Source organism: Orcinus orca, chromosome 2 (genome assembly GCF_937001465.1).
Source record: "Orcinus orca chromosome 2, mOrcOrc1.1, whole genome shotgun sequence".
NCBI classification, from domain to species: Eukaryota; Metazoa; Chordata; class Mammalia; order Artiodactyla; family Delphinidae; genus Orcinus; species Orcinus orca.
Genome location: NC_064560.1, coordinates 2,812,428 through 2,840,078, shown reverse-complemented (window position 1 = coordinate 2,840,078; position 27,651 = coordinate 2,812,428). Strand labels below are relative to the sequence as shown.

Sequence of the window (27,651 nt, the reverse complement as noted above, 5' to 3'; positions counted from 1 at the left end):
GGATGGAATCTGAATTTACATGACACACGTGGATTGGGACTCTCTAGCTGCAGAAAATATTGTCCAAACTGGAGAATGCCGGATGCCCAGTGGATACCTGCACAGAACCAGGGCACGGATCTCAGCCCATGGCACACAGCCTCCCAGAGGACGATGCTCTCCACTGAGGATGAGCTTATACAAGAAGATTACACACACACACACACACCTGAACCACCATGGGAGAAACAAAACCTGAAGACGACTGAACAATCTGGAAGAGACTATAAAGTGAACATTTTAAAAATATAAAATAAGATGTTGAAACTATTAGGAAAGAAGAAATGAATAACAACAACAAAGGTTTGAAAAAGAACCAAACAAATGATAAAAATGAGAATCATAATCACAGTGAAAACCTCCATGGACCTGGAACACAACAGTCTCTATCTAGCTGAGGCAGAAGGCAGACCTGAGGGAATCTCTCCGAATACCCCGCAGAAAGTTAGAGGCGTGGAAATCTGATGTGAGTAAGTCCGCAGAAGCCCAGGGCCGCTGGGCCATGACGGCAGGACCAACTCCAGACCCATCCAGCAGCTTCCTCCCTTCCTCCCTTCCACCCCAGGGCTAGGGGTCCTGCTGAACCGGTCAGAACTGCTTCAGGAGGGAGGGGGGCCTGAGGCTGAAGGTCTGGGGAGCTCCCGGTGAGCAAAGCTTGGGGAAGGGGGCGTCTTCCTGTCGGGCCTGACGCACCTGCCATCACCTGTCAACCCAAGGTCGTCCTGTCCTGAGATCAGCTCCTTTCTGGAAAGGATGAGGGAATCATCCAGCTTCCTCTGGGTTTTCCTTACCAGGCCTGTGTCCTCCCTCCGGCTGAGGAGAGCCTCGCTGGGGCCTTCAGAGCTTCACAGATGGTTTTCTAAAAGCCATGCTGCTCAGTGCAAGGACCTGACCCCGCGGGGTTGTTGGGGGACAGTCACCAGGCCTGGGATAGATCTTGTTGGGAGCCTCCCCTGAGCAGGGTGCCCCACGAGAGTATGAACTCAAGTTCACTGACAGCCTCTCTCTGTGGAGTCCCTGGGCCAAGAGTCAGTCCCTGACCTACTGCCGGCCCGACTCCTCCACCCAGACCCCACTGACCCCTCCTGGTTCGGCCCTCGAATAGCCACCCTCTCCTGCCTGCCTGTCCCAGGCCTGGGACCACCTCGGCTTTGGCCCAGCCCCCGGCCCTGGCTTGGTCACACCCTGAGTACGACCTTTGCATAGCCAAGCAGGGTCTTTCCAGAAAGCGACCCCACTCTTTGCTTCTGTTCCTAGGTGTCCATTCTTTTTCCGAGAACCTCTTGACATACAGGACAGCATTAGAGGAAACACACTTACCCCAGGGGTCCCGGAACAACTGGATTTGGAAGTTGGAGGTGAATTTTCACAGGCTCATCACGCAGGAGAGCCCCAGAGAGCTGGGGCGATGACGCCCACTAATGGCCCGAGAAAATAACACCATTAGCGCCGTAATGGTGCGGCGTCACCTCTGTCCTCGGGACTCCCGTTGACTGGAGAGGGACCCAGCCACCAGGTGATGTTAAGATGCCCTCTGCCCCTTTCCTTGTTCAGCGTGTACTGGTTCCAAAGTGAATCAGCAGTCTGAACTCATCCTGGAACAAAATGAAGACCTTTGTTATCTGAAACTCCTTGTGCCGTCTAACTCCCTAGACAAAGCCAAATGTCTCTTAATCAGATCACCCTAATTTCATAAGTACGTAGCACATTATCACAGCGAAGATTTTATTAGGCTACTGGAAGGTACCCTCAGAGACTGTTAAAAGGGGGGCACAAAGGATGTCAATTTAGCAGGGGGGAGGCTGAGGGTCCAGTTTCCTACCAGATGCTAAAATCCTGACTCTGGCTATCTGAACAGACCTTCCTACGAAATGATATCTCAACCCTAAATCTGTGGTCAAGATAGTCCTTATTATAATCCAAAATAAAATCCCAAAGAAACCTTCCCTAAACAGGCTGCTTCTGTCAAAGGATGATGAGAATCAAATGTTTCAATTCCGTTTTTGCTCCTATGTAAAAAGTCACAAGGAAACGGTGTCTGTAGTCAACAAGAATGTTCTGCACAGTTAAAAACTTGTTTGGAGGGTAGGTCTCGTATTGAATAATCTTACAACAATAACACAAAACAAAGCAAACAAAACGCGTCACAAGCAAGCAGACGGCCTGTTTCAGCTCCCTCCTCCCTCTTCCCCATCAACCGGAGCCAGTGCATTCTGGGCCTGGCCTGCACTCTTCACGTGTGCACACGACACGTTTTCCGAGGTCTTTTGGTAGGAGTGGAGCCAGAGGCCTGGACCATTTGGAGGATGGGTGGGATGCAGGGAATAGCAACGCCCTCACTGGCGAGTGCCTTCTAAGGAAGCGGTGAGGACGGAGACCCGGTCCTGCCCTGAATGGGCTGTGTGACTTTGGGCCATCGCTTAACCTTTCTGTGCCCTGGACTCCTCATCTGGAAAATGAAGAGAATAGTCTATCTCAGAGTTGTTTGAAGGGTCAGTGTATAACACCTGTAAAGCACTGACCTTGTAACCAGCTACTTATTAGCGAAGTGGGCCTCCCTTCGTTGCCAGAGTCAGTACGTAATACCCCACAGCTGAGAGAGGGGTCCCCACTAAACTGCATGTGCAGAGGAGATCCATTGTGGCCACTGAGGAAGATACAGACATTTCCAAGAATATTTTGGCGTTCGGAACCCAAAGGACATATATTATTAATCAGGGAACAGGATTCTGGTGGATTCGGGTTGTAGAATATCAAGTAGGGACTGTTCGGACTGTCCTAAATGCAGGTTCTTTTTTTTAATTGAGTCGAGTTGATTTACAATGTTGTGTTAATTTCTGCTGTACAGCAAAGTGATACAGTTATACATATATATATACACACACACATATATATACATTCTTTTTTATATTCTTTTCCATCGTGATTCTAAATGCAGGTTCTAGATTAGCACCGCACTCATAGAGTTATCGAAAGCTAAATACGGTGGCCCATGGAAAGGCCATTAGCCCAGGGCTTGGTGCAGCAAAGCTCTCTGTACACATCGGCCATGTGGTGTCCTGAGTCAGACTTACCCCGGTCCACCGCAGAGTGCATCTTCACAGGCGAGGAATCAGGGGCCCGCGGCCATGAAGGGAGAGTTTACAGCAGACGCTGGGGTCAGCGCGGGCCCCAGGGCTGCGGGCTCCCTGGCCGGCGGGTCGCACAATAGGCCTCTCTGTTCTTCCCATGGTATCCTGAGAGAGTGAGAGCCTTCTGACCCAGTCACAAGACGTGACCCCCTTATGGGGCAGGACTTTTACTGTGCGGCCTCCTCAGCCAGCAGGGTGGCCGGAACCTACCTGAGTAACTCCTGCCTCTGGGGACTCAGGGATGCCCTGCTGGGGGCTTGCCCACAGCTTTTAATGATGGAGTTTTCATTTCTTTTCTTTTTAAATTAATTTATTTATATTTTACTTATTTATTTTTGGCTGCGATGGGTCTTCGTTGCTGCACGCGGGCTTTCTCTAGTTGCGGCGAGCGGGGGCTACTCTTCGTTGCAGCGCACGGGCTTCTCATTGCGGTGGCTTCTCTTGTTGCGGAGCACGGGCTCTAGAGCGCAGGCTCAGTAGTTGTGGTGCACAGGCTTAGCTGCTTCGCAGCGTGTGGGATCTTCCCAGGCCAGGGCTCGAACCCGTGTCCCCTGCACTGGCAGGCGGATTCTTAACCACTGCGCCACCAGGGAAGTCCTGATGGAGTTTTCTTCGCCTTTCTCTCACCTGCTGCTCATACATGGAATTCATTAATTCCTGTTCATTCTTGCAAATGACCGCAGAGACCGGTGATGTGGTGTTTCTCACTTAAGAAACTCAAAGACCTTAATGATGACAGGATCCAGCCACCTGGCTTTCTTGTTTTTCTAAACAAACAAACCAAAAGGAACAGAAGGCAGGGAGGTCCCTAAAACCTATACTTAACCTGCACGTGGATCTTGGCATTATTAGGAGAAAAATGCTGATGAGCATAGAATTAGGGTTCCATTTGTTGATGAACCCGCCTTTGAAGTGGCGACTGGCATCGTACTGTTCAATTTAGAGAGGATTTTCGTGAGCATTATTGCACGTGATTGTACCAAAACCCTGTGAAGTTGGTAGGAGATTCTACAGATAAAGAAATGGAACCTCCGAGAGGACGGGTGACTTCCCAGGTACAGAGCTCAGCGGGCGCTCTGACTTCTGGTCCATCACCCAGCATCCCAGCACAGCAGAAAATGTAGCCAGTCCTGCATCCCAGCAGCCCCCCGGAGAGAGATGCAGTGAGAGCCTGGGCAGGTTATTAGAACACAATTTGAGCAGGTTGATGGGATTTAATTGTTTGGAAGTTATTCAACACGCTATTTCCAAACGCAAAAGGAGAATGCTGGAGACTGTTTCCCCAGATAATGACGGTGCCTTCATTTCGGAGAGTGCTTTCGTGTTTACAAAGCACTTTTGCAATTTTCTTATTTGATTCCAGATGCAATCTGGGATTGGCGTAAAAGGTTTCATTTTCATTAACAGATCGGACAACGTATTGGAAAGAAAAAAGATGATGGGGGTGAACAAAAGGGAGAGAGGAAGGCCTTTTTACATCACCTCCCTCCCTGCTTACCTGCACCTGCAGGCCAGGTATGCCGATGGGCAGGGCACGGGGCCCAGAGCTGTTCTTCCTGCTTATAGGCACCACCCGCTTGCCTCTTGCTGAGGAAGCTTTCTGACCTCAGAGGGAGCCGCGTTTTGCTGCCTGCAAAGGTGTTATTGTCCACAGGGGCTTGTTTGAAACAAGCTTATGGGTGAGTCAAAGAGTACAGATGCAGCTGCTAGGAGAGAGGGTCTGCAGAATGCGTTGCAGGCCTGGAGGGGTCTTAAGGAGGCCTGAGGTAAGAATCCTCCCCCAACTGTGGATTTAAAGGACCCCCAGGTCTAAAGCTAGCTCTTTTTTTTTTTTTTTTTCGGTTCGTGGGCCTCTCACTGCTGTGGCCTCTCCTGTTGCGGAGCGCAGGCTCAGCGGCCATGGCTCACGAGCCCAGCCGCTCCGCAGCATGTGGGATCTTCCCAGACCGGGACACGAACCCGTGTCCCCTGCATTGGCAGGCGGACTCTCAACCACTGCGCCACCAGGGAAGCCCAAAAGCTAGCTCTTTTTTAAAAGAATCTTTAGCTAAGGGGATACCCTCCCAGGCCTTGGTTGGATGGATTTAGCTGCAAACGCTGCTGAAGCCTTCACACCAGGAGGCTCTGAGAAACAAGTGGGAAGAGATGGGGCGACTGCTGGGGCCCCAGCCCGGGCAGAAGAGCTCTGAGGGCCTGAGTGTGAGACGGGGAAGTGACGCCGTCTGCCCTCAGCGTGTCACTGTCCAGCCCTCCCACAGCCGAACTTGCTTTGGAGGTGGTGACCCCACCATTCATCCCCAGGCGGGGCTCTCGCTGTGGTCACACCCAGATAAAGGGGAGGGTCTCTCCATCCCCCCTCCCGGCTGCTTCGGACCACGTCCACTATCACTGACAACTGTTTTCTTGCTGTACGTTTTGGGGACACAGACGAGCATGACTTGGGGCTTCAGAGCACACGTCAGAATCCGATTCGATTTTAGCAGAGGGACACTGAAGAAACGTGCTCCATCTTGCTCCAACCAGAGGAAGCTCTCTGGGAGCGCACGCTTCCCTCTGGGTTATTGCAGAGGCTTCTGGCTGGTCGTTCCCCTCCCTGCTTGCTCTTCTGCGGTCTGTTGTCACACAGCAGCCGGAGGCATCCTTTGAAGCGGGTCCTGGCGTCCCACTGCTCCAGCTGGTGTGACAAGCCCGCCACCCCCCCGCCCCCGGCCCCCCCCGCTCGCCCATCCCCGCCACGTGGCCTCCTCGTCAGCCCTCTCACTCCATTTGAGGGGCTTTTGCTCCAGCCGTAGCCTCTGCCTAGAATATTCCTTCCCCCTGAAATTCACAGCTCCTAATGCAGCCCTCCCCATGGGCAGGGGCATCACTGCTGGCCTGTGGAGGTGTCCCCGGGGCCCATGTCACGTCTGCCGCACGGTTGCCATTCAGTTAGCCTTGGTTGGGTAAACGGATGGCATCCAGCAGGCTGCCTGCAGACGGATGGTCCTCGGTGCCCAGTGTCCCCCTCGTGTGGGAAGAGGACTCTGCTGGACACTACAAGGGGCCACATCAGCCTCCAGGCTTCTGGAGGAAGGGCCAGAAATGCTACCCAGAGGGCCTGGCTGTTGTTTCACACGGACCCGAGGCTCTGGGGGCGGGAGAGGGCTCCGGGGGCGGGAGAGGGCTCCGGGGGCGGGAGAGGGCTCCGGGGGCGGGAGAGGGCTCCGGGGGCGGGAGAGGGCTCCGGGACAGGAGGCCAGTACCGGCCCAGGGTGGGGCAGGCAGACTCACTCTTAACCCCTCCGCTGCAGACATCGCAGCCCTCGTCACGGGTGGCTGGAGCGCTCAGCGGGCTTGTCCCCAGTCGTCAGGGCCAGCGGGGAAGAGATCAGGGCCAGAACCTGTTATTACACACAATTTGTAGGGATCAGAGTCCAGAATAAAAATATGGGCTGGCCTCTTGTTAGGAATGTATTCAGGGGCTTCCCTGGTGGCGCAGTGGTTGAGAGTCCGCCTGCCGATGCGGGGGACACGGGTTCGTGCCCCGGTCCGGGAAGATCCCACATGCTGCGGGGCGGCTGGGCCCGTGAGCCATGGCCGCTGAGCCTGCGCGTCCGGAGCCTGTGCTCCACAACGGGAGAGGCCACAGCAGTGAGAGGCCTGCGTACCGCAAAAAAAAAAAAAAAAAGAATGTATTCAGAATTTCAAGGTGCCGACAGCCCAGCATTAAACTGGGCTCAGGGCCCTTCCGAGGACTGACCACGCTCACAGCCTTTCACAGATCTCCCTGGGGAAAACTCTCCTCGGCAAACGTAGATCACTGGCGCCAAGGTGTGCAGCCTCCTTCTTTGAGGAAGGAAGCCCAAGGGTGCAGTGGGGGACAGGGGGGGACAGTCTCAGAGAAAACCTGAAGGTACCAAAAAACGGTATGCCTGCAGCGCACAAAAGGCCCTGAGGTCACGTTGCAGGCGGGGGAGGGGGGTGAGGGTGGCAGAGCAGGTGACATCAAAGTGGCATCCGGGGCCAGACAGGGCTGATGTCCATGGACAGCCAAGGCCCCGGATCGTTCTCCTCTCACAGCGGTGCTCCGTGTTCAGTAATGGGCGAGAGGAGCGGAAGCAGAAGACGCAACCAGAAGAAATGAAGCAGGATTGGGTCGTGCGGTGCTGGCTTGTCGTGCTGGGAAGCCCAGGCCTTTCCCCGCGGCCGCTGACGGGGGGCGTGTCCTTACACGCCTGACAGTGCTCAGCGGGCGTCCGTGGACGCTGAGGCAGGCACTACCTGCTTCCATTTGGAGGACGCGTTACAGTTTTAAAAGTGCCTTATGTGATTTCAGTGGACCCTCTCCGTAAGCCTCTAGCTTAGCCGAGTGTCGGGAAGGGCCAGAGAGGATGCTGGAACTCGGTTCTCCTGGTGCTGAATCCAGCACTTTCTTCCTTTCCTCCACGATGCTCCAGCCCCTGGTGGCTGCCATCTTCCCAGAGTCCAAGGCCAGAGACAGACAGACAGATGCAGGCCAGGGCATCACAGGCACATGGCAGCACGTCGCTTGATTGCCTCCAAGGTACCAGTGACCTGCCAGCACAGCCAAAGGGATCTGCTGGCGACGCAGAAGACTAACCCCGCCCACAGGAAAAGGTAGACTTTCAGAAGGATCGGATGTTTCCCTCCTACAGACATTACGGGAGCTGCTTTCCGGGGTCATCCAGTAAATGTGAGCGGCAGATTACGTGAACATAAGTAAAGGGATGCTATTCTGAGCGAGCATGCATTTTGAAACGGCCCATTAACCTCTTATCAGGAAGGATTCCTTCTTTCGAAACGTTGGTGGTTTCCTGCACTAAAAGGTGTGAGGATGATTTGCCAGATCACGTTATGATGTGCAGCTAACGGCTTTGCCGAAACTGGTACCCACAGATGTGAAGTCAGGGGGTTGAGTTCCATACCTCAGCCACTAACGTCTCCTCTAAAGACTGACAAGTGCAATTAGCCCGTATTAATGGAATAATCTCCCCAGGAGTTTTTTTTTTAATCTGAAACTCCATTTGAATCACACAAAGAGAATATGCACCTTCCAATCATTTCCGTTTTAGGACAGGCACATGTTAAAAACAGCTGGCCTTATTTTTCCCCCTCTTCAAATTCTGCCAAATTCACTCCCAGGTTTCCTTTCTAAGCCAAGTTTCAGAGCTGAGCACATTTTTATGGTCTAGTTATAAACCCTAGAAAAACAAGGTTTATAGGAAATGTTGACACAACCTTAACTAAAGTGGTGCTGGCTGACACCTATTTTCAATTTGGGGATTTCTACTGGGAAAATATAAACGCTAATTCAGCAAAGGAAGCCAACGATAATAAAAGTGTTGTAGTCTTCCTGTTCACCCCACGAAGCTCGGCTTCAGGAGATGCCAGGGCGGCGTGGAGGGGAGTTAGAATGAGGACGCTCAGTTTGCGAGAGGCACCTGCAAATAGCCCAGCCCCCCAATTACTATAGACCTCGCCTGGGAATGCACGACCTCACCGTGAGTCACCGCTGCGCACGGCGGCCCAGGCGGAGGGGTGGCAGAAGATTCCGGATCTTTACGTCAAAGGTGCCTACCACCCTCCTGCGACTCACTTCCGAAGCTACCCTTGAGCTACCTTGAGGCACGTCGGATTTTTCATAGGCCAGTAAGACCAACCTCCAAACATGCAGAGAAGCCCAAAAAGATGAAAGTTGGAGAAGAGGCAGGCCCCAGAGGTGGATGTTGAGTGATTTTGGCCTCAGGCTGGGGCCAGTAGCAGTGCCAGGGGGACCCAGGTGTGAGGGCAGCCCGAGACCTGGGGACAGAGGGCCAGTGACAGTTCCCGTTTCCCCAGTCCCGCTCCACAGCCCAGCTGAGAAGCACATGTGTTCCATATTTAGGCTTTGGGTTTTTTTTTTTTTTTTTTTTTTTTTTTTTCTCTTCTTCTTCTCTCTTCTGAAACAGGAGGTGGGAGAAAGGAGTGAAGTTTGACTCAGGTCCAGAGATAAAGACTGACACACACAAATGGCCCATAATAGGGGGCAAAGCGAGTTAAGCCGGAGTCAGTGTTTTCAAATCCTCAGCTAAGTAGACTAAACAGCACTGGCCGAGGAGCCGGCAGGGACAGCTGCCGGCCCGGCGCCCCCAGCTAGGAGACGGGCAGCCTGCGAAGCCCCCCGGGTCCCCCTTTGTCATCTGTACAATGGGGGCCCGCATCCGCCCAGCCATCCGGACAGTGCAGAGAGTAAGGCTGGTCCCCGGTTGGGCTCTGCAAAGCTGCAAGGCGAAGGGGGAGCGTTGCTTGGTGTTGCTTTATTCCTACTCTGGAAAACTACATTCAGAAAATAGAAGTGTTTTCAGTCGAGGGAGCAATCCATCAGGATAAAGGAGAGAAAACCTCTCCCTGGCATATTTGTAATTGCTTTTTGTTCATCCTGGGGCTGATCTGGGGCTGCGTCCGCTGCTGATGACTTCGCTTTCCTGTTCGGTCTAAGACTCTACTAACGAGGCCATTTGGGTTAATGCCCCAATTACCATCACATATTTCTAGCCTTGCCCAGCTCACAGGGGACCACTCACTTACATATCTTCATGGGCACAAAGTATTTTTTCGGATGATTATTTTTTTCCTCCTCAGCTTCTAAGCCTATTGGCAGAATTTTCCCAGAGTGTTTTCAAAAGCTTTCACAAGATATCCTCATAACATTGGCAAAAAGAAAAAAAAAAATAGGAAGCATACTTCAATGCTTAACTTCTGCAGGCCCTGATTTGTTTTTTTCAGGTTGAAAAGGAAGACTGAGTTTCTGGATGTACCTGTCAAGACTAAATGATTGTTCGTTTCCTGTGAATCGGAAATCACGTAACAGCATGCAGCTGGGGAGCTAGCCTGGGCTTCTCGTTTCTTCCTCTTCCAGAAGCGGGGTCCATTACCAGCTGGGAAGTATTACTGTGCGAATGTGCTGAAAAACTTAAGGGAAGTGAGAAGGGGAGCGTTCTCGATGTCAGCAGTTTGATGGTCTTACCTGTACCCGCCAGAGAAGACTTTAACAGCAAACGTACAGAAAGATGAATTTAACTAGAAATGAGCTCAGAAGAAAAAAAAAAAAGGATTTACAAAGCCACAAAAATCTTTCTCTAGCATTGAGCTGATTAGAATGAACCCCGCTAAAATGGTGCACGCTAGTGATGGGGTGAGTTGGAGAGAAACCATTTAAGATAATAAAATGTTTTCACCCAAGAGAAAAGGATTACTACGAAGCAACATAGTCATGTCTTGCTAATGAAGTTGTTACCTGGAACCAAAAAAAAGAAAAAAAAAAAAAAAACCCACATAATTTCAATGCTGAGTTTAAAATTGGAATTCAGCAAAATGTCATCCCAGGCACTTACTTGAAATGCACGCCTATATCTTTTTGTATAATAAAGTTCATTCTGTGTTTCATTAGCCATTATACTACTCATGGTGATTGTGTCAGACGTTAGCTGCTGAGAGATGGAGCGGACATTTACTTCAGGTGGCTCCTATTCCAAGTCATCATAACAATTAATTAGAGAAAGAGGAGGTAGGATGGGAGCAGAATTGATGCTGGGAAGGTAGCTTCTCCTGGGAAGGTAAGGAAAAGAAGGAGAGGCCAGGGCCAAGCAAAGTCACTGCCAGTGGAATGTTACAACATCGCTGCCCATTGCACCCAGACGTGTGCTTGGGAGAAAAGAGATCTGGGATCTGAATGGAGTGTAGGGTTAATACACTGGCCCTGAATCACCTGGTGTGTGGTTCCCAACCCTGGCTGAGCAACAGGATCGCTAGTGGAACTTTTAAACATAGAACCCACTGGGTCCTGTCCAGTCCTGGGCTAAAGCTTTGCATGACTTCTCTATGTTTAAGAAATGTTTGGGGGCTTCCCTGGTGGCGCAGTGGTTGAGAGTCCGCCTGCCGATGCAGGGGACGCGGGTTCGTGCCCCAGTCCGGGAAGATCCCACATGCTGCAGAGCGGCTGGGCCCATGAGCCATGGTCGCTGAGCCTGCGCGTCCGGAGCCTGTGCTCTGCAACGAGACAGGCCACAGCAGTGAGAGGCCTGTGTACCGCCAAAAAAAAATGTTTGGGTGTTTGTTGTTGTTTTGTCAGTACATAGTGAAAATTTCATGTTCTTTTTTCCAGTTTTTTAAAAAATTATAGTTGATTTACAATGTTATGTTAGTTTCAGATGTTAGTTTCCTGTGTTAGTTTCGATGATTCAGTTATACATATATGTATAAAAAGAATATATCTTCTTTTTCAAGAATGCATATATGTGTATAACTGAGTCACTTTTCTGTACGGCAGAAATGAACACAACATTGTAAATCAACTATACTTCAATAAAAAATTTAAATAAAGCAGGTATATTCTTTATCAGATTCTTTTACCTTATAGGTTATTGCAAAAGTTGAGTATAGTTCCTTGTGCTGTACAGTAGGTGTGTGTTGGTTTTCTGTTTTATATATAGTCGTGTGTATATGTTAATGTCAGCCTGCTAATTTATCCCCCCACTCCCCGCCTTTCCCCTTTGGCAAGCATAGGTTTGTTTTCTATGTCTGTGGGTCTGTTCTGTTCTGTAAGTAAGTTCATTTGTATCCTTTTTTTTTAGATTCCATATGATATCACTTATAAGTGGGATCTTCAAAAATGTATGTTTTTAATAAACTAAAACCTACGATTAATTCTGAGTGCTGAGTCAGGGTTGAAAACCATGGGTAGGTGGAGGCTGGAAATAAACCAGAAGGTGAGTTTGACAGTATTGCACTTTATCTAAATCTCTCTTTCATCTTGTTTGAATCCAAGAAAGAGCTGTATGTCCTGAAGTTTATCAGATAGACGTAAGATGATAAGGATGACAATAAAAGAATACCTCGAGCTGGCTCTCTGGGGACTCTTGCCCTAGCTGCCAGAGCGCTTACACATGCGTGATGTCATTTCTCTCCCCTCCTCCCCTCCCTGGATGCTGCAAAGCAGGCAGTGCAAGAATCATCACCCCATCTTACAGAAAAGAAAACAGGCCACATCCAGCCGAATCCCCCAACAGTGCTAATGAGTGGGCTGAGTCCTCTGCTCTCAGGTGGCTTAATGCTCGCGGAGCAGAAAAGAGAATCCAGCAAACACTCAGCTCCCACGTTCACTGCAAATGGAGAAGTGCTCTGTGCCTTGCTTTTACCTTAAAGAGTTGGCTGGACTTCCCTGGTGACTCAGTGGTTAAGAATACGCCTGCCAATGCAGGGGACACGGGTTCCAGCCCTGGTCCGGGAAGATCCCACATGTTGTGGAGCAACTAAGCCCGTGCGCCACGACTACTGAGCCTGCGCTCTAGAGCCCGCGAGCCACAACTACTGAAGCCCGCATGCCGAGAGCCCGTGCTCTGCAACAAGAGAAGCCACCGCAAGCACAAGCCTGTGCACCGCGATGAAGAGTAGCCCCCTCTCGCCGCAACTAGAGAAAAGCCCGCGTGCAGCAATGAAGACCCAACGCCGCCAAAAATAAATAAATAAAATTATTTTTTTTAAAAAAGAGTTGGCTTACATCCAGTGTGTGTGATAGATTTTTGGCTTTCCCTTTTACACAAATCCTTTCCTTAAGTGAACACCTCATGCCTCCCAGGTCTCTTCCGTTGCTTCCTGGGGTGCAGTAGAGACAGGAGACAGGGACACAGGAGGGACAGTAGGTAGCCTGCCCCACACCTGCCCCCCAGCTTCTTCCACATCCCAAGAAGGAGATGGTCCCCAGGTTAAGGATGGCAAAGAAGCTGAGAAGTCTTCCAGTCCTGTTTGGGTTATTTCCCTGCCACCTGTGTAAGCTCTTAGTAGCCTTGGGCTTATGGTTCAACTATTCCAATGGAAAGAAATAATGATCACAGCATTTGAGGCTGTTGATGTTTAGAGCCGGAAGTTACCCTCTTCTGAGGAAGGCTTTTCTGGGAATGGACTTGAGGATAAAGATGTTACAAAGCATGACACTAGAAGCTAAGCTTTTGCTGATACAATTTACCTAATAATTAAGTTACTTTGCAGTTTATGGTAACATAAAAAAAAAAAAACCTTCCTAGATAAGATTATTTTTTGAAGACGATTATGTTTTCGTGATGTTATGATAGCTACTGCCATGGCAAAAAGTGCAGTGTTAAAGTGTGATAGATAAGCAACAGGGATATATTGTGCAGCACAGGGAATTATAGCCATTATCTTGTAATAACTTTTAATGGAGTACAGTCTGTAAAAATACCATATCGCTATGCTGTACACATGAAAGTAATATAATATTGTAAGTCAACTGTGCTTGAATTTAAAAAAGTATGGTGAATCGATCTCCTCTCAGATACTAATATTCCACAGATCAATAAAACTTAACTGTGCTTACGGGTTTACTCCATTATACAAAAATATATTTATAAAAGGTGTCACTCAGGTTTTTATACATGAGTTGGCCGACCATTCTTTTATCATATTTTACCTTCTACATGTGTGAGTTTAAAAGATTGGTGGTGTTTTAATTATGTATAATCACATCTGGTTTCCCAATAACCTATCGAGAAACACTTTTGACAGTCATAAAAAGAAATTTTCTAGAGAGCTGAATATATGGAACGTAGCTAACTTTTTAAACCAGGTCTGTAGAGCTATCTTGGGGGACAGGAAGGGCAACTATGTTTCACCCAAGCGCCGACCCACTGGCCTATCACTGAGGTGTTATCTCTGGAAAGCTGGTCTGGGCTTAGCAAGCAAGTATGCGGAGACTGACTAGTGATGCCTGCCGGGGAAGAAGTGAGATCCTGGTACCATGTTTGCAAATCTCTGCTGGCGGGGAGAGAGGGAAAAATACTGAAATACGTAATGAATGCCCATTTCACTGGGAACAGAGACTGTTGAGATATGTAAAGAATTCTCCCAATGGCACAGTTTTTGCCAGAGCCGAGCCCCAGTTGATAGTCTCAAATAGTTTTAGGTATAAGAGCATTATTTAAAATGCTTAATGCATATCTGGGTGTCTAAAAGAGTAAGGATTATTCACTTTTCTCAACACGCTACACCGTTATGTGAAATTCTGGAATTAAGTCTGTCATCGTCACGGCGGTGAATGTCAGTCAGGATCTTCCAATTATTTAAGCTGCTCACAAATAAGGCTTTTTCCTTGAATTCCATCAGCGCTCAAGAACACGTCAGCCTGGTCAGTTTCATTAATGTGTCGTTTCCATTGCACCCAAAGCAGTTGCCGTCTTTTCCACCGGCGATAATGGTGCCCATGTGTGATCATGGCGCCCACAGGGAAGTCATAACGCCCATCATATTTCTAAATTCCATCTTACAGTGTTAGCGAGGATACTAGTCTAGTAATGTGGTTTCTTTCCTGTAACAAAGTGGTAATAATCCCTCTGGAGAAACCCTGAGCTTAAGATGATTAACGTTGCACAGAAATAACTTCCTTAGTGAATAAACGGTCCTTTCATCAGAGTGAGTTGTCTTAAATTGCAAAATTTAATTTCAGAGGGAAGAAAGCACTCCTCAGTTATATGGTAAATACTGACATATTTAGACACACATCTTTAAGCACGTTTTCTACCAAAGTTATCATTTTAGATCACCTTCATTGCGTGTTTCTTAGTCGCAGATTATCCCTCTTTTCAAATGGATGGGCACTTAGTATTATCTGTTGATTGGTCCTTGAAGACATGGGTTGACTTGGAAGGGGTTGGTGCTGGTTATTTTAGACACAGCCGGGCGGGTGAGCAGAATCCTCTGGGAATTTGTCACTTCTTTCTATATACTCTTCCTCCTCTTCTCTATGAGCCATCAAATCCATTTTCTGGGACCCCGATCCCCACATCGTAGTTCCATATTTCCAACCGCCATTTAAACGGGACCTTCGATCATCTTGCCACGTTCTCCAAACCAGCGAGAGCCAACCTGAGGTCTCTTGACTCACGCCCTCCTTTTCACTGAAGGCATTCTTCATACGGGGTTTTGTGTGGTTTGTTGCTTTAAATTATGAAAGTAGTTTGCTTGAGTTACAGGAGCAAGCAGGGCATGATTTTTCTGAATTCGTACATTACCTTTCCTGTTTCCACGTCTCATCGGTCTTTGGGGGTCTCTGGGGACTGAATGCCTTTGTGGTCATGTTTTCAGAGGTGGTTGTATTCACCAAAAAGGAAGATTTCTCCGAACTGTATGCAGAACCTCGGGCAGAATAGATGTGGGGAATATTTGGCCTTTATTCAACCCCAGAGGGCCAGCACAGAAGGTCCCCCTGGCAAACAGCCTTCGTCTTATATGGAGCTAGTCCAAGCTGGGTGAGCAGAAAGTGGTCATTTGCTTTCAGTCCAGCATTTGAGCAGAGTCTTCCTTTCGAGTCTGTGTCAGGACTGCTGGTGCCTCTTCAGATCTACCCTCCCTTCTTACCAGCAATGCGCCCGATGACAGAACTCCATTTGCTAGCCTCCCTGCAGGTGGGGAGGGCAGGGGGGCACGGAGATGGATGCCACCGTTGGGGGTGGAACTTCTTCTGACTGGTCCTCAACTCCCTCCTTTCATCCTCTGTCAGCAGATTGCTGAGCCCTTAAAACTCGTCTCAGCTCACATCCATCCCTGCAACTGTGAGGCTTCGCCCTTCCAGGGAGCAGTTTGATGAAGGTTGTTCGGAAATAGAAGGGGCGGGAAATCTGGTCGCGTTAATGCCACAGCCTATGAAACAAAAATGCAAAGATGTCACTGAGGATCTTACTAATTTAAATCCGATTACAAACACATTGCGTAGGAAAAATTTAGGTATAATAAATCCAAGTGGGGAGATTCCATTTCACCATTATCTGCATTAACAAGGGTAGATCTGTTAGCTTAATAGTTACCAGCAATAGTGCTAAGAGGTGTGGTCTGGGACTTTCTGGAGTTGTCAGTCTAATGGGGGAAGGCATACAAAACAGGCAAGCAGGGTGAAGATGTACAGCTGCACAGGGTGTGCACTGGCCAACTTCAGGGGACATTATTCCCATAGACTATGGTATAAATGGCCCCCCACTGTAAGGTGTCACCTGTCCAGCCGTAGGTGGCGACCCTTCAAGCAAAGCTGTCTCAAGTGAGCTAAGTGATCCCGCTCCGAGCGCGTACATCCCGACAAAACCCTAATTCAAAACACACACGCACCCCATGTTCAGAGCAGCACTATTGACAATAGTCAAGACATGGAAACAGCCTAAAAGTCCCTCAACAGATGAACTGATACAGAAGATGTGGTACATATATACAATGGAATACTACTCAGCCATAAAAAAGGAAGGAAATAATGCCATTTGCAGCAACGATGGACCTAGAGATGATCACAGTAAATGAAGTAAGTCAGAAAGAGAAAGGCAAATACCATATGATGTCACTTATATGTGGAATCTAAAATATGACACAGATGAACCTATCTACGAAACAGAAACAGACTCACAGACATAGAGCACAGACTGGTGGTTGCCAAGGGGGAGGAGGATGAGGGAGGGATGGAGTGGGAGTTTGGGATGAGAGGTAAACTCGTATACATAGAACGGATAAACAACAGGTCCTACTGTAGAGCACAGGGAACTATAGTCAACATCCTGTGATAAACCATCATGGAAAAGAAAAATAAAATGAATAAAAAGTAAAGTGATCTAAGTGAACAGTGATAGGGGACATGTTGTGCACCTGACCCAGCCGAGGAAGTGGGTTCTTGGGGTAAAGGACATGACTGTTGGGACGTAAAGATCAGCCCCAGTTAGCCAGACTGGAAGGAAGATGAGCTGTCCAGGCGAGGGAGCAGAATGTCCAAGACCGAGGACAGGGGCTGTGAGGCTGAGCTGCCCGAGGAATGAGCAGGAGGGGCACCGTGGCTACTGCGTCCTGCTGGCTGCCTGGAAGCCTTCTTGCTCTACCTTTCCAAATCCAGATCAGCTGCACCCAAACTTGATGGATTCCAGAAAAAAAAAAAGGGAGGAACTCCTCACCTCCCGTCTCTGTTTGCTGACTGTCTCAGCAGCCTTTGTCCCCTACAGTGCGGGTGATTCAAAAGCTTAGACTAAACGCAACACTCGGGGAAGATCCCCTGCCTTCAGACAGATGGGGCCCCGAGGCTGGCTCCGTTCCCGCCACCTGTTCAACTTCATCAATTGTCAAGCCTTTTGACTCAGACAAACTCCTTCAACCTGATGGTGACACTCCACTGCTTAAAATCTCCTATTTTAAGGCTGTGGGCATTTAAAAACAAAATGAAACATAAAAACATTTTGAGGGATAAAGTTCCAAATTCTTAGCATGGCTTACGTGGTAGAGTCATCTCACATGGGGCAGGGACCCTTTCTATCTGGTCCTCTCTACTGTGCTCTGTCATTGGATCGAAAGCAGCTTGGGGGACAGTGGCCTTGGTGCGAATGTGGTGGTGAGTCTGGAAGAGAAGCAGCTGGGTCCCCTCACACCAGACGATCCAAGCAGTACTTTTCCACGGCTGCCATTGCCGGGAACACGGCAGAGTCTCTATACATATTTGTTCTAAATAAATAAATAAATGAATAGAACATTTAGGATAAGTTATATACTCAAACCACATAATTTTTATTTTCCCATAACGTTTCTCTTCCTGAATTGGGTGATGGTATTTTGACTTCATCTCCTTGACAGTTGATATAAGAAACATCTTCACAAAACTCATTGAGAAAACCATAATTCAGAAAGAGACATGTACCACAATGTTCACTGCAGCTCTATTTACAATAGCCAGGACATGGAAGCAACCTAAGCGTCCATCGACAGATGAATGGATAAAGAAGATGTGGCACATATATACAGTGGAATGTTACTCAGCCATAAAAAGAAATGAAACTGAGTTATTTACAGCGAGGTGGATAGACCTAGAGCCTGTCATACAGAGTGAAGTAAGCCTTTTGAACTTTTAAAGGCCACCAGGACACATCATGTATCACTCGGTGTCTTCTTTATGAAGGTCCACAGGGAAAAATTCTTTCTCACTCCGTAGCATGAAGAGTTGTGTTTTACGTGGCTGATTCAATGGTATATTTAAGCAATTAATTAAGTACAATAATTAAGTGATTGACAATGTGATCAGAGTTCTTTTTTTTTTTTTTTTTTTTTTGCGGCACGCGGGCCCCTCACTGCTGTGGCCTCTCCCGTTGCGGAGCACAGGCTCCGGACGCGCAGGCTCAGCGGCCATGGCTCACGGGCCCAGCCGCCCCGCAGCACGTGGGATCTTCCCGGACCGGGGCACGAACCCGTGTCCCCTGCATCGGCAGGCGGACTCTCAACCACTGCGCCACCAGGGAAGCCCCAGAGTTCTCTTTTTTTGTATGCGTACCTGAAAGCTTGGAACCCAGTTGTGGCCCATCTTTGGCAAATGTATAGGGACTCCTACAAATGGTTTTTGTGTATTATTTCAACAAATACTGATTTTGGACCAAAACTTACTCATGGGTTAATCTTACTTTTCTTACCCTAATTCTCTTGCCCCCTGCTCACAACTTATTTTCTCTTCCAGTATAATATACATTTTAATAGATCACTTTATAGTTTTGAAGTATGGTGGAGTATATATAAATTGGTTGTTGTTTAAGGCTAAGGATGGTAACCTTGAGCTATGAGTGAACACCAGCCTGGAGCCTCACATCCCCAAACATTCCTCTTCGCCTCTGCCCTGATGCTCACACTGTTTTCTTCTTGATCTTCCAGGAGAGTCTTTTGTTTTTTTTTAATTGAAGTCTAGTTGATTTACAATGTTGTGTTAATTTCTGCTGTACAGCAAAGTGATTCATTTATACACATGTATATATATCCTTTTTCATATTCTTTTCCATGATGGTTTATCACAGGACATTGAATATAGTTCCCTGTGCTATACAGTAGGACCTTGTTGCTTATCCATCCTATATATAATAGTTTGCATCTGCTAACCTCAAACTCTCAGCCCTTCCCTCCCCTTTGGCAACCACAAGTATGTTCTCTATGTCTATGAGTCTGTTTTTGTTTCATAGAAAAGTTCCTTAGTGTCATACTTTAGATTCCATGTATAAGTGATATCATATGATTTTCGTCTTTCCCTGTCTGGCTTACTTCACTTAGGAAGATAATCTCTAGTTGCATCCATATTGCTGCACATGGGATTATTTCATCCTTTTTCATGGCTGAGTAGTCTTCCATGGCATGTATCTACCACGTCTTCTTTATCCATTCATCTGTCCATGGACATTTACGTTGTTTCCATGTCTTGGCTATTGTAAATAGTGCTGCTATGAACATAGGGGTGCATGTATCTACCACATCTTCTTTATCCATTCCATCTGCTGGTGGGCATTTAGGTTGCTTCCATGTCCTGGCTATTGTTCCACTGGAGTCTTTACCACATTTTATTGCAAAGATGTGCTTGGGGGCCTCGCCTGCCCTGAAGCAGAGCATTTTGATTCATCCCTACTACTGTAGCCTGAAAGTAAACTCACTGTTAATTACCAAGGATCATGGTCAACCAAGCCCCCGCTCTTATTTCTTCTCCAACACCCGCCATTGCTAATTGTGGGAAACTTTCACTTTCTACTTTATTCATTCCCATCGGCTTGTAATTTGTATGGGTACACTCTCTTTATCATCAGAGGGAAAAAAGAATAAAGATGTAGGAACATCTGTATCTGGGTTAACCCCTCAAATGTTTTAGTCTTGTCTTCCCAACCCTCATCATAGTGGAGTTTTAGAATTTTAACCAAGACATGTGCACACGACAGGGAGTACCAAAAGGACAGTTAGAAATTTATTTAAGTTTGGATTTGAGAATAGAAGATCCTACTGTGGACAAGTCATTCCCTCCCCCTGATGTCCTGTGTGTACTTAATAAGGACAATCAAATCAGAAAGGATACCAAAAAAAGCAGGAGTGTCCATATCAAGAATGGAATGGCTTCCATTACTAATCAGCTAAATCTGTTTATTACTAGGAAGCAAATGCATTTGACCACTGCAGCTTTAAGGGGGAATCAGAGAATCTGATACGTGGACCGTTCCATGTTCATGTGAAACCAAGAGAGTGAGCACACCTCTTATTGAGAATGATTGACGGCCCCTGCTGTGATGAGCAAGTGTGGAAAACACATGCTGCCTGGTTTTATGCATTTTGGCTGCCAGATGGTGCCTAACACCCCCCCACCCCGGAACCGTCCCTCACCCCACCCATGCCAATCCGGCCTTACCCCAAACCCTCATCCTTCCCAGGCCCCGAAATCCATCCCCCACCAGAAGCAGGGGCTGGGGGGCACTGATGTGTGAGGCCCAGGTATAAAATACAGATATCTCTTTTGCATAGTATTAGGTGAAATAAAAAGCTTAAAGTGGAAGAGTTTATTTTCTAGGACATATGTTGACAGCATCTGAATGTCATGTACCTTTTCTCTCCTACGAGAAGCTTGTATTTCTGTCTTCATCGCCAAGACACTTCCCGGAGCGTAGTTCGTGGAACATTTACGTAATTCATGTCTGTTCGATGAATGAGCGAACGAATAAATAAGTGAATACATGATCAACCCATATAATAACCCAACAGAGAAGGAAATGAGGGGAATCTGGCATAATATGGTGTCTGTAAACCCAAGCTTTCGCCCAGCGTTCTCATCTACGCAATAGGCTGTTGAAGAATTTGTTGGAGACCCACATCAGTCTTCTCATTTCGTTATCTCTGAACTGTACCATTTTCGCCCCTTGGAGAGCTGGGACACCACTTCTCTTTTTCAAAAGATACCCACGATAGAATTGTGATCACATTGGCAATCACTTTTCATTACCCAGATTATAATTCACCCGGTTTTATAGGCCCATCTCTCTTCCGGCTACATAGTCTTTTATTGGGCATCAAATCCTCTTTTTTAAAATGTATAAAGATACATATTCTTAGTACGAAAGTCATGTAACCACCTTACCAAAAAAAGTCTCAGAAGTAGGAATGAAGGGAGGAAAAAAAATCACCGTAAGACTAACCCTCTAACACAGCCACTTATTAGGATTTCGGTAAATTTCCTTCTGCTACTCTCCCCTGTTCCCCACCTGCTTTTACATAGCTTCATACGGTTGTTTCTGTATACGTATAATTTGATTTCCTAATTTTCTGAACTAGTCAGGAAACTAGAAACAACACTATTTAGCAGAGAGAATTTAATATAAGAAATTGGTTAAACAGGTATTGGAGAACTCCAGATGTATAAGGCAGACCCTGAAATAAGAAAGGAATAATAAGTGCAGGAAGCAGCTTCCGTAACCAGGGGCTGGAGGAACAAAGGGAAGAAGTGGGTGTCATCAGACCTAGAGGCTTGGGGGAGGGGCTGCAGAACTGGGACCTCCTGGAGGGGACAGCAGCAGGGCCAGGGCTGAAAGCTCTGAGGGGAGGGGTGATGGGGCTGCTGCTGGGTGTGGGGAAAGGGCTAGAGACTGGGACCAGCTGCTGGTGGACTCAACGGCCAGCGTCCAGGTCCAGAGGGAGGGGCCCTGGTGCGTAACTGGCAAGCCAGGAAGCACGCAGGAAGGGGCCTGCTCCTTCCCCCACCCCTGCCTCCGATCTCCCTCTAGTGCCCCCTGTTGGTGGAGCCTAATCGGGAGGCATCCAGCAGAGCAGAAACTGAGCGTGCTGAGTTCCAGCTCCAGCAGCACAAAGCCGTGGGGGTTCCAAGATGGGGGCCAATGGCTTCACAACCAAGCCATACCTTAAGCTTAGCTTGGGGTGTTACTACGCTGCCTGCATTTTTGGTTGTTGTTGTTTTGGGGGTTTTTTGGTTTTGTTTTAATTGAAACATAGTTGACTTACAATGTTGTGTTAATTTCTGCTGTACAGCAAAGTGATCCAGTTATACAAATATGTTCATTCTTCTCCCTTTTTTTTTTTTTTTTTTTTTTTTTGCGGTACGCAGGCCCCTCACTGTTGTGGCCTCTCCCGTTGCGGAGCACAGGCTCCGGACGCACAGGCTCAGCGGCCATGGCTCATGGGCCCAGCCACTCCGCGGCATCTTCCCGGACCGGGGCACGAACCCGTGTCCCCTGCATCGGCAGGCGGACTCTCAACCACTGCGCCACCAGGGAAGCCCATTCTTCTCCTTTTTAAAAAAAAGAATATTTATTTATTTATTTGGTTGTGCTGGGTCTTAGTTGTGGCTCGCAGGTTCCTTAGTTGTGGCAGGTGGGCTCCTTAGTTGTGGCATGCACATGGGATCTTGTTCCCTGACCAGGGATCGAACCCAGGACCCCTGCATTGGGAGTATGGATTCTTAACCACTGCGCCACCAGGGAAGTCCCATGTACATTCTTTTCCATATGCATTTCCATTATGGTTTATCACAGAACACTGAATATAGTTCCCTGTGCTATACAGTAGGACCTTGTTGTTTATCCATTCTCTCTATATAATCGTTTGCATCTGCTAATCCCAAACTCCCAGTCCATCCCTCTCCCATCCCCATCCCCCTTGGCAACCGCAAGTCTGTTCTCTATGTCTATGAGTCTGTTTCTCTTTCATAGATAAGTTCATTTGTGTCATATGTTAGATTCCACATATAATTGATAGTGTATGGTATTTGCCTTTCTCTTTCTGACTTACTTCACTTAGTATGATAATATCTAGGTCCATCCATGTGGCTGCAAATGGCATTATTTCATTCTTTTTTATGGCTGAGTAGTATTCCATTGTATATATGTACCACATCTTCTTTATCCATTCATCTGTCGATGGACATCTAGGTTGTTTCCATATCCTGGCTATTTTAAATAGTGTTGCAGTGAACATTGGGGTGCCTGTAAATTTTTGAATTAGAGTTTTGTCCAGATTTATGCCCAGGAGTGGGACTGCTGCATCATATGGCAACTCTATTTTTATTTTTTGAGGAATCCCCATAGTGTTCTCCATAGTCGCTGTACCGATTTGCATTCCCACCAGCAATGTAGGAGGGTTCCCTTTTCTCCACACCCTCTCCGGCATTTGTTATTTGTAGACTTTGTAATGATGGTCATTCTGACCGGTGTGAGGTGATACCTCATTGTGGTTTTGATTTGCATTTCTCTAAAAATTAGTGATGTTGAGCATCTTTTCATGTGCCTGTTGACCATCTGTATATCTTCTTTGGAGAAATGTCCATTTAGGTCTTCTGAACCAGAAGATGTTGTATATAAATGCAGACACACTGTATGTCCATACACATAACACCTACAAGTTGTGCATGCATTTCTACACGTATATTCACAAACTATTCCTTGGAGGGCTGGATTCTGCTAACACATGAGCATTTCTACTTCCTTTAATTAACTTTAAGAGGACAGATTTCTTGTAGCACCTTGTTCTATTAAATCCAGGCAATCTCTTCTTGGTTCCCAAATTTATGATCTCTAATTTCAGCACACCTCATATTTATCAAAACCACGAGAATGAGGGCCCAGATTTCACGGTGACTTAATGGTTGTTGTAAAGAGATTTTCTTTGTTTTGTCCTCGGGCCAGGCAAGGTCGATGGAAGTCCGCCGAGCGCTTTTCTTTTTTCTTGAAGGGGATGGAAGGAAGCAGAGAAGACCAGCCACAGACCTTCCTCAGCGTGAGAGGAGTGACAGCGTGTGGGGTGTGCAGCTGTCACTCGCTATTTTACGGTCCTTCCCAATTTACGTGCTAGTCCACAGCTGAGCCCGGGAGAAGGAAGAGGGGCCGACTCTGTGGCCGGCATCGGGTTTCAGAGCTGATGACTTTATGCCTTAAAGATAAATAAGTAGAAGCAATGTTTAAAGCCAGTTCTGAGGGACGGTCACAATTCTGCAAATATGGCGTCGATAGGAAAGAAGGGTCGTGGAAGAAAATAGAAGTAAATTCACAGGCACGCCCCTCAGAGGCCTGGAAGGAGCGGCAGATGCCCTAGAGCAGGGCTCTGGGAGGCGGGTGGGAGAGCAGAGGGGCAAAGCGGGGGTGACGCAGATCTAGGAGGGAGCCCGACTGTGCCCCTCTGTTGACAGAAAGGACGCGTTCTAGTGACACGCCAGGTTGTCAGAAACATGGGCATCGGAAGTAAGAAAAGATACAAGGAACTTAAGAACGTCCTTTGGGATGAGAGCAAAGAGGATTATTTAGAAAAAACTTCTCGAATGCTCTGGAAACATAATCGAACGAGTTAAGATGTGTAGCGTGTTTGGATAGTGAATACAATGCGTTTGCCGTTTTATTCTCAGCAGCAGCACGTGGGCCGTATGAGGAAGGGGACCGTTCAGAGGGAGGGCAGGAGGCAAAGCATGGAGCACGAGTGTGTCTGAGGTTTCGGGGCTGGGGTGGAACGGCGTGCTCCAGGCCACAGGGCACGTCCATAAGAACATGGGCCAAATACGTGCAGGCACTGGAAATAGGTTTGGCAGGGGCCCGGGCAGCCCTGAGCTGCTTCTCCTCCCAGACTCTGGAAGAAGTGGATCAGAGCCTCCCAACCTTTTCAGAGCACTCACTCCGGTGGTCCTAAAAGGATAACCAACCCCCCTGCAGCACACCTGGCCTTAGGCAGCCTCACCCCCTCTGTCACCCAGCCCTCTCCCTCCTGCCTCCCATCCTTTTAATTTGGGACCCAAAACAGTAACCGGCACACAGACCTAGAGAACAGACCTGTGGTCGCCAAGGGGGAGGGGGGACGGACTGGGATTGTGGGATGAGCAGAGGCAAACTATCATATAGAGAGAGAATGGATAAAGAGCAAGGTCCTACTGCAGAGCACAGGGAACTATAGTCAGTATCCTGTAGTAAAGCATAACGGAAAAGAATATATGTGTGTATAACTGAGTCACTTTGCTGTACAGCAGAAATTAACACAATGTTGTAAATCAGCTAGACTTTCAATGAAAAACTAAATTAAAAAAATAATTTGGGACCTAAACTTTTGTTTCACACCTGAAGATAAAACATATGAATATAAAGTATATTAAATGTAAATATTTTACATTTATATGTTTTATAAATTAAAAATATAAATTACATCTGTATTGAAATATAGATCCTGAGAGCAGGGCCTAAAACTTACATTCCCTGGGTGTAATTAATCCATCAGCAGCTGTAACCCATTCTCATTAGAACCTCAGCAGAGTGGTCAAAAGCCTGGGCTTTGGTGTCAAACAGACTTGGATTTAACTCCAGATCTGCCCATTGCCGGTGACCTTGTGCACGTTGCTTCACCGTTATGAGCCTCAGTTTCCTCATCCGTAAAACGGGAATAATGACACCATTTACCGTGGGGATCGTTGCAAGGATCCTACCATGTATTACGAGTAAAGGAGTTAGCACAACCTACGACTCCATACGTGGGCATAGCTGTTGCTGCTACTGTTCATAAGGTGAGTGGTTTAGAAAGCAGGACGCTGCTGGCCACAGAGCGGATCAAGGGGTGAAGACAAGAATAAAGATCCTGGATGGGCGGGAGGTTAGCATGTGCAACTTCCGCCTTGTACGACAGCACCCTGTGAACATAGAGAACTTCGGTCGTTCAGCTACGTGATGCCCACCACTGTGGCTCACGTAACTTATGCTCTCACTGTTGTTCGCGTAATGTCATTTTAAGGGAGTTTTGTCCCCAGAGGCATCCTTCATTGATGTATGGAAGCCTGGAGAAGGGAAGGGGCTGGAGATTAAGTTTTGAGCCTGTTTACTTCAATCTCAAACTTCCAAAGGTCTGTGTGAAGTCTCTGAAGAAATGAGAATTCCCTCCCAACCCAGATTATTAAATAGTATAAATACTGCCCCTCAGAATACCTTAAGCAAAGTCATTTGCAAAGGCCTTTAAACTGGAAGGCCCATCCCCACCTCCTACTGTTGGCTCTGATCCAAAAGGCGCCCGGCACCCTCCCCGTGCTCCCAGGCTGCATCCTGAAATATTTGCCTCGGTCCATCTTGCTGGCCACTTCCCTTCCCCACCTGGTCCTGACTGGCCAGGTCACAGCCCTAGACCTGTTTCCTGCTCCTCTGACCTGTGGTCTGATACTGCTGCCGTCAGGCTGACCTCTGGCTTCCTTCCTTAGCTGCACTGTTCACTGGTCCCTTTGTCACAGTGCTTCATGGCTGCTCGGGCCCGGGGTCCAGCCTCTCCCTGGTGCCAGTTCTCAAGCCAGAGTGCCTGCCGTCCAGGTCCATTCTGCTTCTGGGAGTGGACACTAGACCCACGTCACCTTTGTATGAAAGAATTTTGGAGCCACTTTAAAGAACTGGCTGACATTCAGACTTTAGAATTTGGTCAGCAATGAAACATCACTGTGGATCGTATAGCTGGAAAGGCCGTGTGTATATGAGAATTGACCCTCTAGGTGTGGGTGTTGTGAGCACCAGACCTCACCCATCTGTAATTTTTACAAAAATTTTTGACGTATAGTTGATTTACAATGTGTTCATTTCTGCTGTACAGAAAAGTGATTCAGTTATACACATATATACATTCTTTTTTCATATTCTTTTCCATTATGGTTTATCACAGGATATTGAATATAGTTCCCTGTGCTCTACAGTAGGACCTTGTTGTTTATCCATTCTCTATATAATAGTTTGCCTCTGCTAATCCCAAACTCCTAATCCATCCCTCCCCCACCCCTCCCCCTTGGCAACCACAAGTCTGTTCTCTATGTCTGTGAGTCTGTTTCTGTTTCATAGATAAGTCCATTGTGTCATATTTTTTTTATTTATTTATTTTTTGCGGTATGCAGGCCTCTCACCGTCCCGGCCTCTCCCGTTGCGGAGCACAGGCTCCGGACGCGCAGGCTCAGCGGCCATGGCTCACGGGCCCAGCCGCTCCGCGGCATGTGGGATCTTCCCGGACCGGGGCACGAACCCGCATCCCCTGCATTGGCAGGCGGACTCTCAACCACTGTGCCACCAGGGAAGCCTGATTGTGTCATATTTTAGATTGCACGTAAAAGTGGTATCATACGGTATTTGTCTTTCTCTGACTTAACTCTGCTTAGTATGATAATCTCTAGGTCCATCCATGCAAATGGTATTATTTCATTCTTTTTTTATGGCTGAGTAGTATTCTATTATATATATATATACACCACACCTTCTTTATCCATTCATCTGTTGATGGACACTTAGGTTGCTTCCATGTCTTCACATGGCTATTGTGAATAGTGCTGCTGTGAATATTGGGGTGCATGTATCTTTTCGAATTATAGTTTTGTCCAGATATATGGCCAGGAGTAGGATTGCTGGGTCATATGGTAGTTCTATTTTTAGTTTTTTAAGGAACCTCCATACTGTTCTCCATAGTGGCTGTATCAATTTACATTCCCACCAACAGTGCAAGAGGGCTCCCTTTTCTCCATACCTTCTCCAGCATTTATTGTTTGTAGATTTTTTCGTGATGGCCATTCTGGCCAGTGTGAGGTGGAACCTCACTGTAGTTTTGATTCGCATTTCTCTGATAATTAGCAATGATGTCATTCATCTATAATTAAAGAACAGTAACACATGGTAGATCTTTGCATGTA

At 47.5% G+C, this 27,651-nt stretch overlaps 2 long non-coding RNA genes across 2 annotated transcripts in view; one reads left to right on the top strand and one right to left on the bottom strand.

Moving 5' to 3' along the window:
• Positions 1 to 27,651, top strand: part of LOC117196115 (uncharacterized) — a 107,957-nt gene that overhangs the window by 51,722 nt on the left and 28,584 nt on the right. The window lies entirely within an intron of this gene.
• On the bottom strand, positions 14,068 to 21,069 carry LOC125963615 (uncharacterized). Its single transcript, XR_007475791.1, has 3 exons — positions 20,572 to 21,069; positions 17,460 to 17,684; positions 14,068 to 15,860 (listed from the first exon to the last, which is right to left on the bottom strand). It is a non-coding gene; the product is annotated as an uncharacterized LOC125963615 (long non-coding RNA).